Raw genomic sequence first — 14,670 nt, forward strand, 5'->3', positions numbered from 1 at the left:
AGCCCCCACCCCATTACATCATTAGAACCAGAACATAAACCCATGAAACGAGAAAAGAGAAAAAATATATATAAATGTTTGGTCCAGATCCTAGGTACTGCACCCTCACTAAAGGAGACTGTATGGATGATTCACTAAATGATTGTAGGATGACGTGTGTACCTGAGCTTATGGCCTCAAATTCACTTTATCTTATATGCTGCTTTATTACAAAAATGACGACTGGACTACTGATCCTAAACGGAATAGTTAGTTGCCCAACCACCGCCTCCAGAACCTACCGCTCTCAACTGACTCTCAACTGCCTCACACTCAAACTCCCTTTCAAATCCTCCAATCATCACTCACCACCAGAATTCCACAATCTCTCTTTCTCCCTCCCTCCCTCCCTCCCTCCCTCCTTAACATTCCCACAATTCTGATACAATTACCTTAATAACCCTATTACATCCAATATTTTATACATGCTGCTCCCTATAACCATACTGTTAGAAGCACTTGAGCTTCCCATTCCTGGTTCCTAGGAAATGGGGGTGAGCAAACTGCAGGTTCTCCATCCCTGTTCTAAAAACCAGGTGTCTTCCCCCAAATGATCCTGGGAATTGTAGTTTGTTAGGAGTTCTGGGGATTGTAGGTCTGTGAGAGGGAAGCCACAATGGCACGAATCATTTCGGGGGAAGTCATGTGCTTTAAAGGCGCATTGGATGCAATGAAGGAATCTCAACCAGATGATCCATGACTGATGGCCATCCAAGCGCTGCTTAAAAACCTCCAAGGAAGGAGAGTCACTGCTTCAGGCCCTAAGGGCCTCTGGAGCAGAAGAAAATAAGCTTGCTTCATCCTCCATGTGACAGCCCTTTAGACTTTAGTTATTGAAAAGGCTGCATGGTGTGGATCTCATATCAGTGTTATGAGAGTGTAAGCAACACATTTCTCTCTCCTCTTTCTCCACACCATGCAGAATTGCAATGGTAACCAGAAGACTGGAGTTTGGAGCCCAGCCAGGGCTGGTTGTGGGCAGGATCCTTGTGTTGCCAGGGGCTTGACTAGATGACCCTCGGGATCCCTTCCACCTCTGCCATGCTATGATTATATCAAGCAGCTAAAGGAACAAAAAGATGCTTCTGAAACATTTGGGAATCATAGGAACACTCTCCCCACCAGTGGCTTCCAGCAAGAGCTTGCATCTTCCTTAGGAGAGAGGCAGTCCAGAACAAGGAGGGAAAGGCTCAGAGTTCAGGTAGGTGGAAATGCCAATAGAGTACCCTATACTATAGGAATGCTTCCTTCTTGTGTCTCCCACCCTCATGCTCCAGACTGGTGCTAGCATGGCTGGGAGCCAGGCGCCTGCTGATTCCTCCATTTTCTTTGCAGGGAGGGAGCCTTTCTCCAACATATACTTTGTTCTGACCAAATCCCTGGAGAGACATGACGACCCTCGGGTACTGGGGCAGAGGGAAGGAAGGGGTCCTTGTGAAACACATTTGGGGAGTCTGTGGCTTCCAGCAAGTACTTTTCAGAAGCATTGCTCCCTCCAACAGGGGAGGTTGAGCATAGCCATAACGGCTAGTTGCCTTTGATAGGTCTCTCCTCCATGCAATTGTCTAGCCCTCTTTGAAAGCCATCCCATCCAAGATGTTATTGTGGTGCATCTGATTCTCCTATACTATTGTGAGATCCTTTGGTTAACATCTATCTGGGCTGGAAAATACTAAAGAATCAGAGGACTGGTGAGCTTCCCTTGAAGCACAACTGATCAAAGGCAGGCAGATCTGTTAGCATCTTGATAAAGATGCTCGAACGACAAAGGATGCTATCATACCCAGCAGGTGTCTCAGAAAACGCTCCTGAGCTGATGGAGAAGAGAGCAGTTAAGTGTCAGTGGGGCTCCAGGTTGCCGTTTCTGGATCCCACCACAGCCCTTCCAAGTTGCCTAAGAAATCAATGTCACAACAGTTTTTTCCTTGCACCTCCTCCCCATGATCCCTCCTGGGGCCTTCTCAGACATAAACTGTATCTGAACCAGCAGATCCCACCAAACCAAGTAATTGAGGACCCCGTCAGAAAAGGAGTGTGCACAGTCATATCAGAAATAAGCAAAATAACTAAACGGGTACTAGAAGTCACCCCAGAACTGGCCCTACTAAACATCTTCCAAGAAAACAATGCCCACTCGCACTAGAAAGAGCTCATAACCCACAGACAGCATACGATTCAATTTGGCTAACTTAACCCGACAACTCCGTCACCCACGCACAAACAAATCCCACTGCAGCCAGCCAAAGACTATCAACCACACCCAGGCCACCTCAACCTCTTACCACCAAGGAAACATAACCAGCGAATAGAAAGAGAACTTCCCCAAGTGATGCTGGCAGAAAACCCCCAAGCATACACTAAATAAAAGAACTTAAGCTTTGCCACCCCAGCCCCTCTCTCCTGTCCCCACATCTGGAGGGCCACAACTTAACATAATTTTTTTCCTCTGGGTTCTCTCTTGCTAAGCCATAGTGTGGCAAACCAGCCCAATAAGTACTGTGCTTTATTAAGCAAAAAGTTCAGATGGATATTATTAGTGAGCAGTTAGGACTATTAAACAGGGATGCGGGTGGCGCTGTGGTCTAAACCACTGAGCCTCTTGGGCTTGCCGATCAGAAGGTTGGCGGTTCGAATCCCCATGGCAGGGTGAGCTCCCATTGCTCTGTCCCAGCTTCTAGCAGTTTGAAAGCACGTCAAAAAGTGCAAGTAGATAGTTACCGCTCCGGCAGGAAGGTAAACGGCATTTCTGTACGCTGCTCTGGTTTCGGTGTTCCATTGCGCCAGAAGTGGCTCAGTCATGCTTGCCACATGACCCGGAAAAACTGCAGACAAACGCCGTCTTTCTTGCCCTGTAAAGCGAGATGAGCGCTGCAACCCCAGAGTCGTCTGCGACTGGACTTAACTATCAGGGGTCCTTTACCTTTACTTTTTTAGGAGTATTAAACACCTGGGTATGGTAGCTAACATATTTGAATGAAAGTAGCTTGTGTTCTTTATTACTAATCCATACCCCACAACATTTCACAGATAAAGAATAATTTATTTAGAATAGAATAGAAGATAATAGAATAGAATAATTTATTGGCCAAGTATCAACCATACCTGGAATTTTGCTTCAACTACATTGCAATGTAAAGAAAAGGGGGGGGGGAAGTACCTCGTACAACCACTATTCCCCTCACAATACAACAGCACAGCGAAAATACCCCATACCACTAACGCCTCCCTTCCACCCACAGCTACAGATTCAACAATTTGATGGCACAAGGAAAAAAGGTATTCCTGTGCCTAGACGTTTTTGTATATAGAGTCCTGTACTGACGTCCGGATAGGAGTAAATCAAACAAGTGATGACCAGGATGTGAAGGGTCTACAGCAATTCTCTCTGCTCTCTTCCTGACTCGAGCGGCATAAAGTGTCTCTATTGGAGGCAAACTAACACCAATTACCCTCTCTGCTGTTCTTACTGCTCGTTGGACCCTCCTCTTGTCCAGCTTAGAGACTGTACCATACCAGACAGTAATGGAATTACAGAGGATAGTTTCAATAGTACCTCTATAGAATTGGACCAGCGATTCTTGGGGCAGATTAAATTTCCTTAGTTGTCACAAGAAATACAATCTCTGGTGTATCTTTTTAATAATAATATTGATGTTATCTGATCAATTCAATTTTTGAGAGATCATAGAGCCCAAGAACTTAAAGGACTCTACCACTACAACCGTGTTACCAAGAATTGGCAACTAGATGAGAGGGTGCCTTCTAAAATCAATTATCATTTCCACTGTCTTTTGGGCATTTAGCACCAAGCTATTCCTGCTGCACCACGAGACAAGATGATCTACTTCCCGCGTATATGCAGATTCATCCTCCTCCTGGATGAGCCCAATGACTGTAGTATCATCCACAAATTTCTTGACACATGCATGTAACACCTCCCATACTGTTAAATATGGTGGTTTAATATTTTTAATATTATCCCTCTTTGCAATAGCTTGTCCTGCAGTGATTTAAAATCTGATAAGAGTCTGTTTTTTTGGCTAAAATTATACTTGAAAAAAAAAGAGTTTTCTCTTGGGTTATTAAAAATCGAAAGGAGCTTCACCAACATATGCAGTTGCTGGCTGTGCACTGCATGGTGGTTTAGTGTTTCTGCGCACATGTTTACATGCATATAAGAGACAAGATCCATCCACACACACACCCCCCCCCACACTTCTTGTGAGCCTGGGAAGGGAGCTAAATATTGAAAACTGACAGCAGCTCTTGGCAACTAATTTTTTTTTAATCAAGACTTTCCCCAAAGGCAAATATAGAGACAGTGATTGTACAGGAAATATAGATAATCAGAGCATATGCTGAATAAGCATGTGCTGTGCAAGAACAACACTCTTAGGCATTTATGGTGAGAACATAATTTCAAAAGTTACAGAACACAGAGCATCTTTAGGCATGGGGTCGAAATTAGGAATGTACCAAGCATGTCAATGGAATGTCTTTATACAACATAGTCACTTTTTTCAGATTCCTTCTTTAAAGCAGGGATTAAAAATTCCTAACTCAATTACGTGAACCCAGCCTTAGACCAATGAGTGTATTGATGGATGTACTGGTATTTCAAAACTCGTTTATAGTAGATTATTCTAAAACAGCCTTCCCCAACCTGATGATTTCCAGATGTTGGACTATATCACTGCAATACCTCAAGAATAGCCTCTCTGCATATAAACCAACCCAGACACTGTGTTCATAATTTGAGGCCTTTCTTCGTGTGCCTCCTCCATGTGAGGTCCCGGGGGGGGGGCAACACAAGAATGGGCCTTTGCTGCAGTGGCTCCCCGTTTGTGGAATTTTCTCCCCAGGGAGGTTCATCTGGTGACTTATATATCTTTAGGCACCAGGCAGAAATATTCCTCTTCAACCAGGCCTTTGGTTGATTAATATTCTACAGCTTTTTCAGTGTAGGAGGGGGTTATTGTATTGTTGTTTCTGTTTTAACTATTTCTTTGTGCTTTTACCTCGTGTTTTTATCTTATGAAATGCCCTGAGACCTTTTGATGAAGGGTGGTATTTAAACCTAATAAAGAATATATCATCCCTAACCACTGCTGGCTTTGGCAGATGGGAGCTGAAATGGAACAATATCTGGAGGGCACTAGGGACTCCAGAAAAGAAAAAGTGTTTTATATGTGTTGTATAGGTGTTATAACACTGTGACACTAGATGGCACTGTGGAGTCCTGTCTTTCCATACCGGATATCCCTGTACAGTATGTGTTTAACTCAGGCATCCCCAAATTGCGGCCCTCCAGATGTTTTGGCCTACAACTCCCATGATGCCTAGCTAACAGGATCAGTGGTCGGGGAAGATGGGAATTGTAGTCCAAAACATCTGGAGGGCCGAAGTTTGGGGGTGCCTGCTTTAACTGAATCGCTTCTTTGACATGTCTAGATCCAGCCCAGCTTAGAGAAGATTGCTTTAGGAAGTGAGCAGATTCTTCTTACTCATAGACTCATGCACACAACCCAACAATCTTTCTTTCTCGTGTTCTATTCACCTAAGCGGGTGGGCAGGGCTAAGGTTGCTGGTTTGACCACAACACAGCCTTGAGTCTCATATACTAGGAAAAGCTAGTCCAACATGAAGTGTAATGAGGATATGTTGCTCCCACTGTACCACACTACTCTGCATCTATGTCTCCCCTTGCAGGCCAATTCCCACCACTGTGTTCCTCCACCTCTTCTCTATCCAGGTCAGTTGTGTACACACAATTTAAAGAAGAAAGAGGAGGGGTTGGAATGGTGTTAAAATCTGGCTTGGCAAGCTTACACTTATTCATCCTTTGTTGCCTGTGGAAAGCAAAAGACTGAGTGCTAGTCAGTCAGTTCACAGCAGACAGCAAGAAACAATCCTGGGTGTGTTTGTATCATTTGTTTGCTGAATTGTGACCATAGATCATATTTATATTATATATTGCAGTAGAGATAGTAGGATTAGGAAAAGGGACATTTTTGTAGTGACTAGAGGAGGGAATGGAGGTAAAATATTCAGAGCTAAAATGTTTTTGAAATCTTAGTCTCAAATATGAAAGAGATTTCTCTTGTCTACCTTTATGCATTTGGGGCAGAATTACGGGACTAAACTGCATTGTCTTTGGTTTATTGCTGGTTATAGAGGAATTGTGAATTGTCACCTGCATTTCAGCTAAAAATGACATTTCTTTGCTGTGGGGTTTTCCCCCCCAAAGGAGCAATTTAACATCCAGGCTGAGCAGAGCAGAGCTGAGCAGAGCAGGAAAAATGCAGAAATTGAATGATTACGGGAGTATGTTCTGCAGTGCCGAGAACACACTGGCAAGGGCGGTCTCTGGCTGTCACTTTAAAAAAAATGACCTGCTTGTTGGAGGAGGGGCAGTTTCCTGAGAATCAGGTGCATGTCTGTAGAGATGATGTCATCTTTCTAAGTAGACCTGCTTGAGAGAGACGGATGCAGAGGAGGGAATGATTTCCTAATTGCAGATTTCCAGCTGGAAGGAGTAAGAAATGGATAGAGCACAGGCAGTTTGTAAGTATTAAAAATATTGCTGAAGTCATCTGCAGTCTTCAGGAATTAATTGCTGTGTGAAGGTGATACAAAGAGCATGCTTCTTAATTGAGGACTGTGGAAAGACACTAGTGCCCCATGTTTAGACGTAACATTTCTTGTAGGTTTCTTCCTAATGACAGTAAGTGTCATATGCTTTCTTCCTAGGAAAAAAAGCATGCTGCGTGGCTTATTGACTAATTTTACCTGCCTTTTCATACTGCCTTCATACTTAGCACTCACTTGTGGTAAAATGTAGTCCTGTATTGATGAGAAATGTCCTTGGTCCCCCAAGCACTGCTTGCTTGAACCTTGGCTTTTAATTTTTGGCTTGCAAATGTAATTAACACATGCAAGATGGGCAATAACAACAAAAGTTAGGTGCTTTCGTGTCTTTGATATCAGCTGTCAGCCTGCTTCATGGTCTGTGATGTGATTGTTGGACTATGAATAATTCTGGCATTGCACCACATTATCTAGGTGAACAGAGGGTCTCTAAATAGTGGCTTCATGGTGACTTGTTAGCCATTCTTCTCAGTATTCTCTTTCTTCTGATTCAAAAATAACCAGGCCTCTACAGACTCCTTAGGCACCCACATATACAAGGAAAAGCAGTTAGTGCTAGTGGATAGGTATGGTAGGTATTGAACTGTAATAGTAGACCTAAATTAAGCTAGCACAGAACCTAGAAAGACTGCAGTTACAGCATGTGGCTGTAGTGGATTGTTGTTTGCTCTGACGTGTGTAAATTTCAGGAGGAAGTGAAATGTTTACTTTTGATTAAAGCAGTACTTTAAGGGAAGGGAATCTGTAATTGGATTGAAAGACTAGCAGAACTTGCTGGCTATTTCAGAAAACGTTCTTTGTGTGCACTACTTGCATCTTTAGTGTTTATAGTATCTACCAGGTATGAAGCAGTGGACATAGGTAAAATGTACCTGCTGTTGTGTCTTGTGAAGTTGAAAGTAGAATTATGGTTTGGTGGAGAAAGTTGCTATAGGCAGTGGGGTACTGGCATATAGATAGAAACAGGCAGTGTGGAATGCCACCCCTAGGTGAGCTGAGTTTCAGTGTGAAGAGGCCCAGAGTTTATATACAAGGAAGGTAATTGGTTCATCCTGTTCACATGACTCCTTTGCCAGAAGAATTCTGCTTGAGGTTTCCATCTGATGACTTGAAGGGCCTGCAAGCTCTTACTCTGATGAACTGTCCTGCTAGCACAGCATGTTAAGGGAACAGGAAACTGACTCTCAGTGTTCTGATGTGAATGCTCCAGCACCTGACAAGAATGCTGCACTCAGTTTTTTTCTCCCATGGTCCCCTTGGATGCTTATCAGCACATGGCTTTCAGTACATTCTAGGGTACATACATGTCCTGTTGTGGCTGCATTACTGCCTGAGATTATTCCCTCAGCTTCATAGGGTCATAGGAGAAGAAAGTACCTGCTGTTTGGGTAGGCCTATTTCTACAGAGCTAATCATCCCTTGCCGATTAGGTGTGTATTTATTGTAGGTTGAAGATGTACCGTACATTTGGAAGTTTGATTCATGAATGGAGGGGAGCCATGTATTCAGAACTACTAGAGGCAAATGGACTTGCTTTAGCCCAACATAAAACATGTTCTGAAAATGTACACTGTTAATTAGAAAGGGAATTCATTAGCTGTGTTCTCAAAAGCTTTAATAATTACATAGTAACTATTAGAGTTGCAAGTTTAGTTGAGAGCTAGGAATCCACCTCTTGTAGATCCCTAGGTGTACCACTTGTGCTGTGGAGGTGGGGACACTGCTGAGGGATTTTACAGACCTGCAAATGCTGCTCTACCCCTTTCTTTCATGCTGAAGGTAAAGAACTGTTCTGTTCCAGGTAGTGGTCTCAGCCAGATTAGGTTATAGTTCAGGGTGTGTTTGATGTCAGGGTGTGGGTTGATGTTAGGCACAAATTTGTGTTCCAGCAAGGAAACCAAGGCAGAGTCAAGGATATCCAGGTTCTGGTCTAGCAAGGCAAGGTTCAGCTTCTACTAAAGCAAAGACCAGCAAAGCGGAAGCTAGGTTCCAAGGAGGTTGGGGTAGGGAACTTTTTTTCAGCCTGGGGACCACATGCCAGTGGTGGGTAGAGCCATAAGCAAAAATGAATAGAACAATGAATATTAATGTTATCTTTGTATAGTAGGCTGACTGTACTTACCCACACTCTTCTCCATCCAGGCAAGCAATAAACATTATCAATGACATGCTCTAGCCAGGCAAAGTACTCAAGGAGAGTACACAACAGGAATGGTGAGAGGATATGCCTGGGGAGAATTCTAAGGACCAGACAGAGAGGCACCAAGAGCTGCATTTGGTCCCTGGGCCTGAGATTTCCCATCCCTCCAATAAGACAAAGTCAAGCAAAGCAGAGATCAAATTCTGCTAAGGCAAGGCAAGCAAAACAAGTAGCACTGTGGATAGCTCCATTTGCCACTCAGGCTGGAGAGTCAAATGTTGCTTCAGCAACAAGCAAGCCCAAACTGAGTCAGCAGTTAAAGGGTCTTAGTCTGCTTCAGTAGTAGTAGTAATTGTTGTTCGTTTGTACTCTGCCCATCTGACTAAGTTGATCCAGCCACTCTGGGCAGTTTCCAACAGAATATACAAAAACACAACAGAACATCACACATTAAAAGCTTTCTGATACAGGGCTGCCTTCAGATGTCTACAGAAGGTCGTATAATTATTTATCTCTTTGACATCTGCCGGGAGGGTGTTCCATACCATGGGCATCACTACCGAGAAGGGCCTCTGCCTGGTTCCCTGTAACCTGAGTTTTCATCATGAGGGAACTACCTGGACCTCAGTTTCTGGGCTGAACAATGGGGGTAGAGACTCCTTCAGGCATGTAGGGCCAAAGCCATTTAGGGCTTTAAAGGTCAACACCTACACTTGGAATTGTGCTTAGAAACGTACTGGGAGCCAATGTAGATATTTTAGGACCAGTGTTATATGGCCCTGGCGACCATTCCTAGTCCCTGGTCTAGCAGCATTCTGGATTAATTGTAGTTTCTGAGTCACCTTCAAAGGTACCCCCATGTAGGGGGCAATGCAGTAGTCTAAGCAGGAGATAACCAGAGCATGTACCACCCTGGCAAGACAGTGGGCAAGCAGGCAGGGTCTCACCTGGCATACCAGAAGGAGTCTCTAAATCAGTGTTTCCCAACCAGTGTGCCTCCAGATGTTTTGGGACTACAACTCCCATCATTCCTGACCACTGGTCTTGCTAGCTAGGGATGATGGGAGTTGTAGTCCCAAAACATCTGGAGGCACACTGGTTGGGAAACACTGCTCTAAACAGTCGCCCGAGACACAGAGTTGACCTGCGCCTTCATGGACAGCTGTGAGTCCAAAATGACCCCAAGGCTGCACAGCTGGTCCTTTAGAGGCACAGTTACCCCATTCAGAACCAGGAAGTCTCCCACACCTGCCCGTCCCCTGTCCCCCAGAAATTGTACTTCTGGTTGGGATTCAGCCTCAGTCTGTGGTCTGCTATCTATCCCCCAGCCACCTCCAGCCACTCACACAGGACATTCACCGCCTTCACTGGTTCTGATTTAAGTGAGAGGTTAGAGCTGGCTATTATCTGCATACTAGTGGACACTCAGCTCACACCCCCAGCCATTTTATATAAATGTGAAAAAGCATGGGGGAGAGGATGAAGCCCTGAGGCACCCCACAAGTGAACGTGAGGGGTCTTAACTCATGCCCCAACACCACTTTCTGGACACAGCCCAGGAGGAAGGAGTAACCATTGACTGATGGCGCAGAAGAGACTGTAGTTTTCTGGAGTCCTCAGAATTTGAGGATGTCAATGTAACTTTCTCAGGATGGAGTGGTGGTGATAAAACAGTCTGCTCCTGTGCTACAGCTTTCTGGGCAGTTTGACTTATTCCAGGGGCAAATCCCTCTCTTACTTTGATACTTCCTCTGAATCTCTGGCCCCAGACCCCAAAGATGTGGAGCCTGTCCATCGATCATGAAAAGGGGACACTTGGAAGGGCATGTATGGCAAGGTGCTGGTGTGTGTGTGTGTGTGTGTACGCGTGCGTGCACGCACATATACACGAGGAATAAAGTACTGCATATGTGAGAAAGTAGGGTGTTGCTGCATATTTGAGGGTTGGTGCTGCATTTATATTTCAAAAGATACCCTGGGTTTTCAAGAAGAGATGCCTGTGGCAGCATATTAGCTCATGGACCAAATTGTAATTCTGTCTGTGTGGTGGTAGGATTTTGCCATCACCTCTGCTCACATCTTTTCCAGTGTGCTATCTTGCAAAGCCATTGCATACATTCCACTTCAGTGCACTGAACCCTTGGAGCTAAATGATGCCGTGGAACTTGGATTTGTGGGTCATGCAGTTTGAGTTGGTGCTCCTCAACTGTAGGTTAATGGTTTCAATGTCCATGCCTTTTCAGGGCTTTAGTGTTATATGAATTTTTCATAGCAAAATGTCTGGTATGCTAGTAAATACAAACTGTTCAGAGAGGTAAACTCCTGTGCAGGTGCATTCTCTACCTGTTAGTGGAAGTGACTAGTAGATGTCTTCTTCAGACACTGTCCTTGCAATTAATTTCTTCCACTTAGCTTCCCAGAGTAAACTGAGTAGAAGAGTCATATTTGTATTGGAGCAGCTGCACTGAAATACAGCATAGAAAGATTCCCTATGCTCTGTTATTAATGATAGTTGTTTGTGGTTTCTGTTCAGTCCAGCCTTTGTGATTAAATATGTGCAGGCCGTACTACTTGGGAATCCCAGAAAGTTCTGATAGTTGAGAAGACTTTGGCTCATGTTTTTCAGGGAGTGTGTGGGAAAGTGTGTGACTTGTGTTTTTATAATATCATTAAACAGGCATAATTACATTTGGGCAGATTGTTTCACGCCGTGCTGTTCATCATGAAGTAAGTGGTAGCTTCTCACGATCTGTTTGAACTGAACAAATCTCAGTGCTGTTTGTTATGAAAATGCTCTCTATTAATAATTTTATGAGCTATAGATCTCACAACAAATGGCAAAAATAAAGGATAATGCTGAAACTAGGGCTGTCCTAATATTTTGGCCAAGAGTTTTTTTTTCAGCTGCTCACAGAGGTTGGGGAAGAAATTGCCCTCAAAAACGGGCAAGACCAGGCTTCCCCAAACTGCGGACCTCCAGATGTTTTGGCCTACAACTCCCATGATCCCTAGCTAACAGGACCAGTGGTTGGGGAAGATGGGAATTGTAATCCAAAAATCTGGAGGGCCGAAGTTTGGGGATGCCTGGGCAAGACTGTGAATATTAGGAGAAATTAGCAGGTGTACTTTTGGAAACACTGGGGGTGGGCGATGATGCAAAGCCCCCGCACTGACATATACTGACATGTACTGGGGCACTTACCGTACCTTTTATTTAAATTACCGTACAAGATAACTGAGCATGTGTGCATGAATGTTTCTATGCTTGTGTCCATGCTTCCTTTAATTTTTTTTATTAAAAAAAACACACAATCCTTGTGCAGTTCTGCAGCTGGAGCCCTTGAAAGCAATGCAAAAATATTTTTGCCATTCCCAGGCTCTCCACAGGTAGCATCACCAGCTGCTCACAGGTCCTTCTGTTTCGAAACACATTCCAGGAAGCACAGGCAATAGTGAGACTGCAGAGCTACAAAAGCATTGTTGGGGATTTTTGGTGATTAAAGGAAGTGCACACATACACCCTCAGTCATCTCGTAATGTAAATAAAAAGTAAGTGTGACAGCATACCCTTGCTAATTTCTAGGGATTTCCCCAACAGTTGTTCTGCAGCTCAACAGTGCTCAGTCTGGTAGAGCTGCCAGGGAATGAGGTGGACAGATGGGATCAATTGCCTCTCCCCCATCCCCATGCTTGTATTGCCTGGTTTGACAGTCAATCAGCATCCTTTCCATCTTGTACTATCAGTGCTTCATGTTTCGGCTGCTTGGTCTTGGCTGAGAGCTGTAGGATGAAAACCCTTGCTAGGCACAAGCCTTAAAGATTACTGGGTGGGGGAAATGTTATTGCACCTATTGCTGTGACAGATCTATGGTGTTCAAGGTTTCCTTTGGTTAAACTTCTAAAATATTGTTTATGGAAATCTTTAAAACTTTTTTTTTGCAATAAGAGACCATCTTGCTTCCTTCTTCCCAGTGTATTAAATAATTTACCACTATCATTTATACATATACTGGTTTGGTTATTCTTCCAATTGTTTCTTCCGTCTCTCTTTTTCTAATTCTCCCCTTTTCAATGAAGAAAAAATAAACATGTTGTTGGCACAGAAAGTAGGAGTGTAAAGGGGAAATTCTAAGAAATTCTGCCAAATACATTGAAATTTATGTATTTATATAAAGTATTTGAGCTGCAAGATTTAAGAGGTCTTTCAACATTGATCTACATCAGGAGACCTTGTGGCTTTCCCTGTCTGCAGCATAATATGTTCAGCCCTGTAATAATCACATGCATTCAGTTCTGCAGTCCAAACAGCTGCAACAATCTATTTCTATGATTTTTCCAGCTATGGTCCAAGATAAATATCAATCCTTTTAAGTTTAACAGGTCAGTGGGTCTGTGATCAAAGAACCACTGACAGTCTATAACATACCGGTACTTCTAGGTGTTATTGAAAGGAAATAAATGCTGAATTGACAGCAATAAATGCTACAACTCATTCTATACTTCAGTGTAGCTGTACTGAGTATGTGGGGTGGAGAGAGAGAGATTGTCCTCCATGCCATAGAACTTTTTGTCAATTAACATCACATTCCTAACCAAATCTTTAAAATCCTATTGAATTTGTACCCCACTTTGACAGTATTTTCAGGAGGTATACAAATATTAAATATCTGTGGAGATTATTTGACTTAAGCTAGAGAGACTAAAATAAAATCAGTTTAAAAAAGAAATCTTAATGCATCTAAATCTAAATAATCCTTACTGCTTCCTTCAGGGCAGTTTGACTTTGACTTGATGAAATCTTGTACTTCTAGGACTGCATCAGTCTAGTACTGAGTGCAGTACCAGATTATTTGATGTTTAGAAAACAAAACTTGTCCTTGTAGCTGTAGAGATAATGTTTGAAAGCATAGGTAGTGACTGCAGAAGTTAATCATTTAGCTAATTGGTTAAAAAAATTTTTTTTACCCTGCTTGCCAATAAAATGTTTTCAATGTGGTTTGCAATAAACATGCAAAACAGTGATTAAAAACAGTTAAATAAAAGATCAGCAAATTCCTTAATAGTCAACCATAGGCCAATTTGGAAACAATTAAAAGACTAGGAAAACACAGTACTTTCAATCTGGTGCCAAAATGAATTGATATGGACAAGGAGTTTCACTCCATTGATAAAGCCTGATCCTGATAGCCAACCTCCTCATTTCTGGGTACCATGAATCAAGCTTCTAAGAAATACTTCCCAACTCCCCTTTTAAAAGGCCTAACACTTCTTGCCTCGTTAGCTAGATGGTCACATCCTCTCCAAGCAGTTTCATGTAATATTGAATAGCATAGGAGTTTTTGAATAGCATAGGAAACTCGCAGAACCCTGTGGCCCTACAAATATTTTCAGTTTTCAACTCCACCAAGTCATCAGCTGGATAGCTCAGTTGGTTAGAGCATGGTGCTGATAATGCCAAGTTGCAAGTTTGATCCCTGTTGAATTTTATTGTTTTATTTATCTTCATCATTAAATACCAGATTTCCTGACTTTGGAAGTTAGGCATTATGAAACAATAATATCCTTTCTTTTCCTAGCATTTAGATTTGTAGCAAACCAAACTTGCTTTTTCCTTAGGGGGCGGGTTGTGGGGGGAGGCTTGACTTCAGATATGTTTGACTACTGTCTTTTCCTATCAAGATAAAGAAGATAACTTTTGCTAGTATAATTCTGTTCACTGTAAACAGCTACACAGCTGCCAGCATTAGAAGTATTGAGGTTATATATTTTATTGGATCAGGTGCTCTTGGTGTACATTATGAAGGAAGATTACAATGTGTTTGATGTAACTTAAAAACAAACAA

At 43.0% G+C, this 14,670-nt stretch overlaps 1 protein-coding gene across 10 annotated transcripts in view; it reads left to right on the top strand.

Moving 5' to 3' along the window:
- The window catches only part of USP54 (ubiquitin specific peptidase 54), a 93,818-nt gene that overhangs the window by 14,627 nt on the left and 64,521 nt on the right, over positions 1-14,670 (top strand). For 2 of the 10 annotated variants that reach the window (XM_035137682.2, XM_035137684.2), the window contains exon 2: positions 962-1,240. The exons of 6 other annotated variants lie outside the window; for them this stretch is intronic. The gene's annotated coding sequence lies outside the window, so the exon portion shown is untranslated. Of the gene's footprint in view, positions 1-961; positions 1,241-3,245; positions 6,604-14,670 lie in introns of those variants that run through there. 2 more of the 10 variants (XM_035137679.2, XM_035137685.2) reach the window with 1 other exon arrangement.

Source organism: Zootoca vivipara, chromosome 5, assembly GCF_963506605.1.
Source record: "Zootoca vivipara chromosome 5, rZooViv1.1, whole genome shotgun sequence".
In the NCBI taxonomy this organism is placed as follows: Eukaryota; Metazoa; Chordata; class Lepidosauria; order Squamata; family Lacertidae; genus Zootoca; species Zootoca vivipara.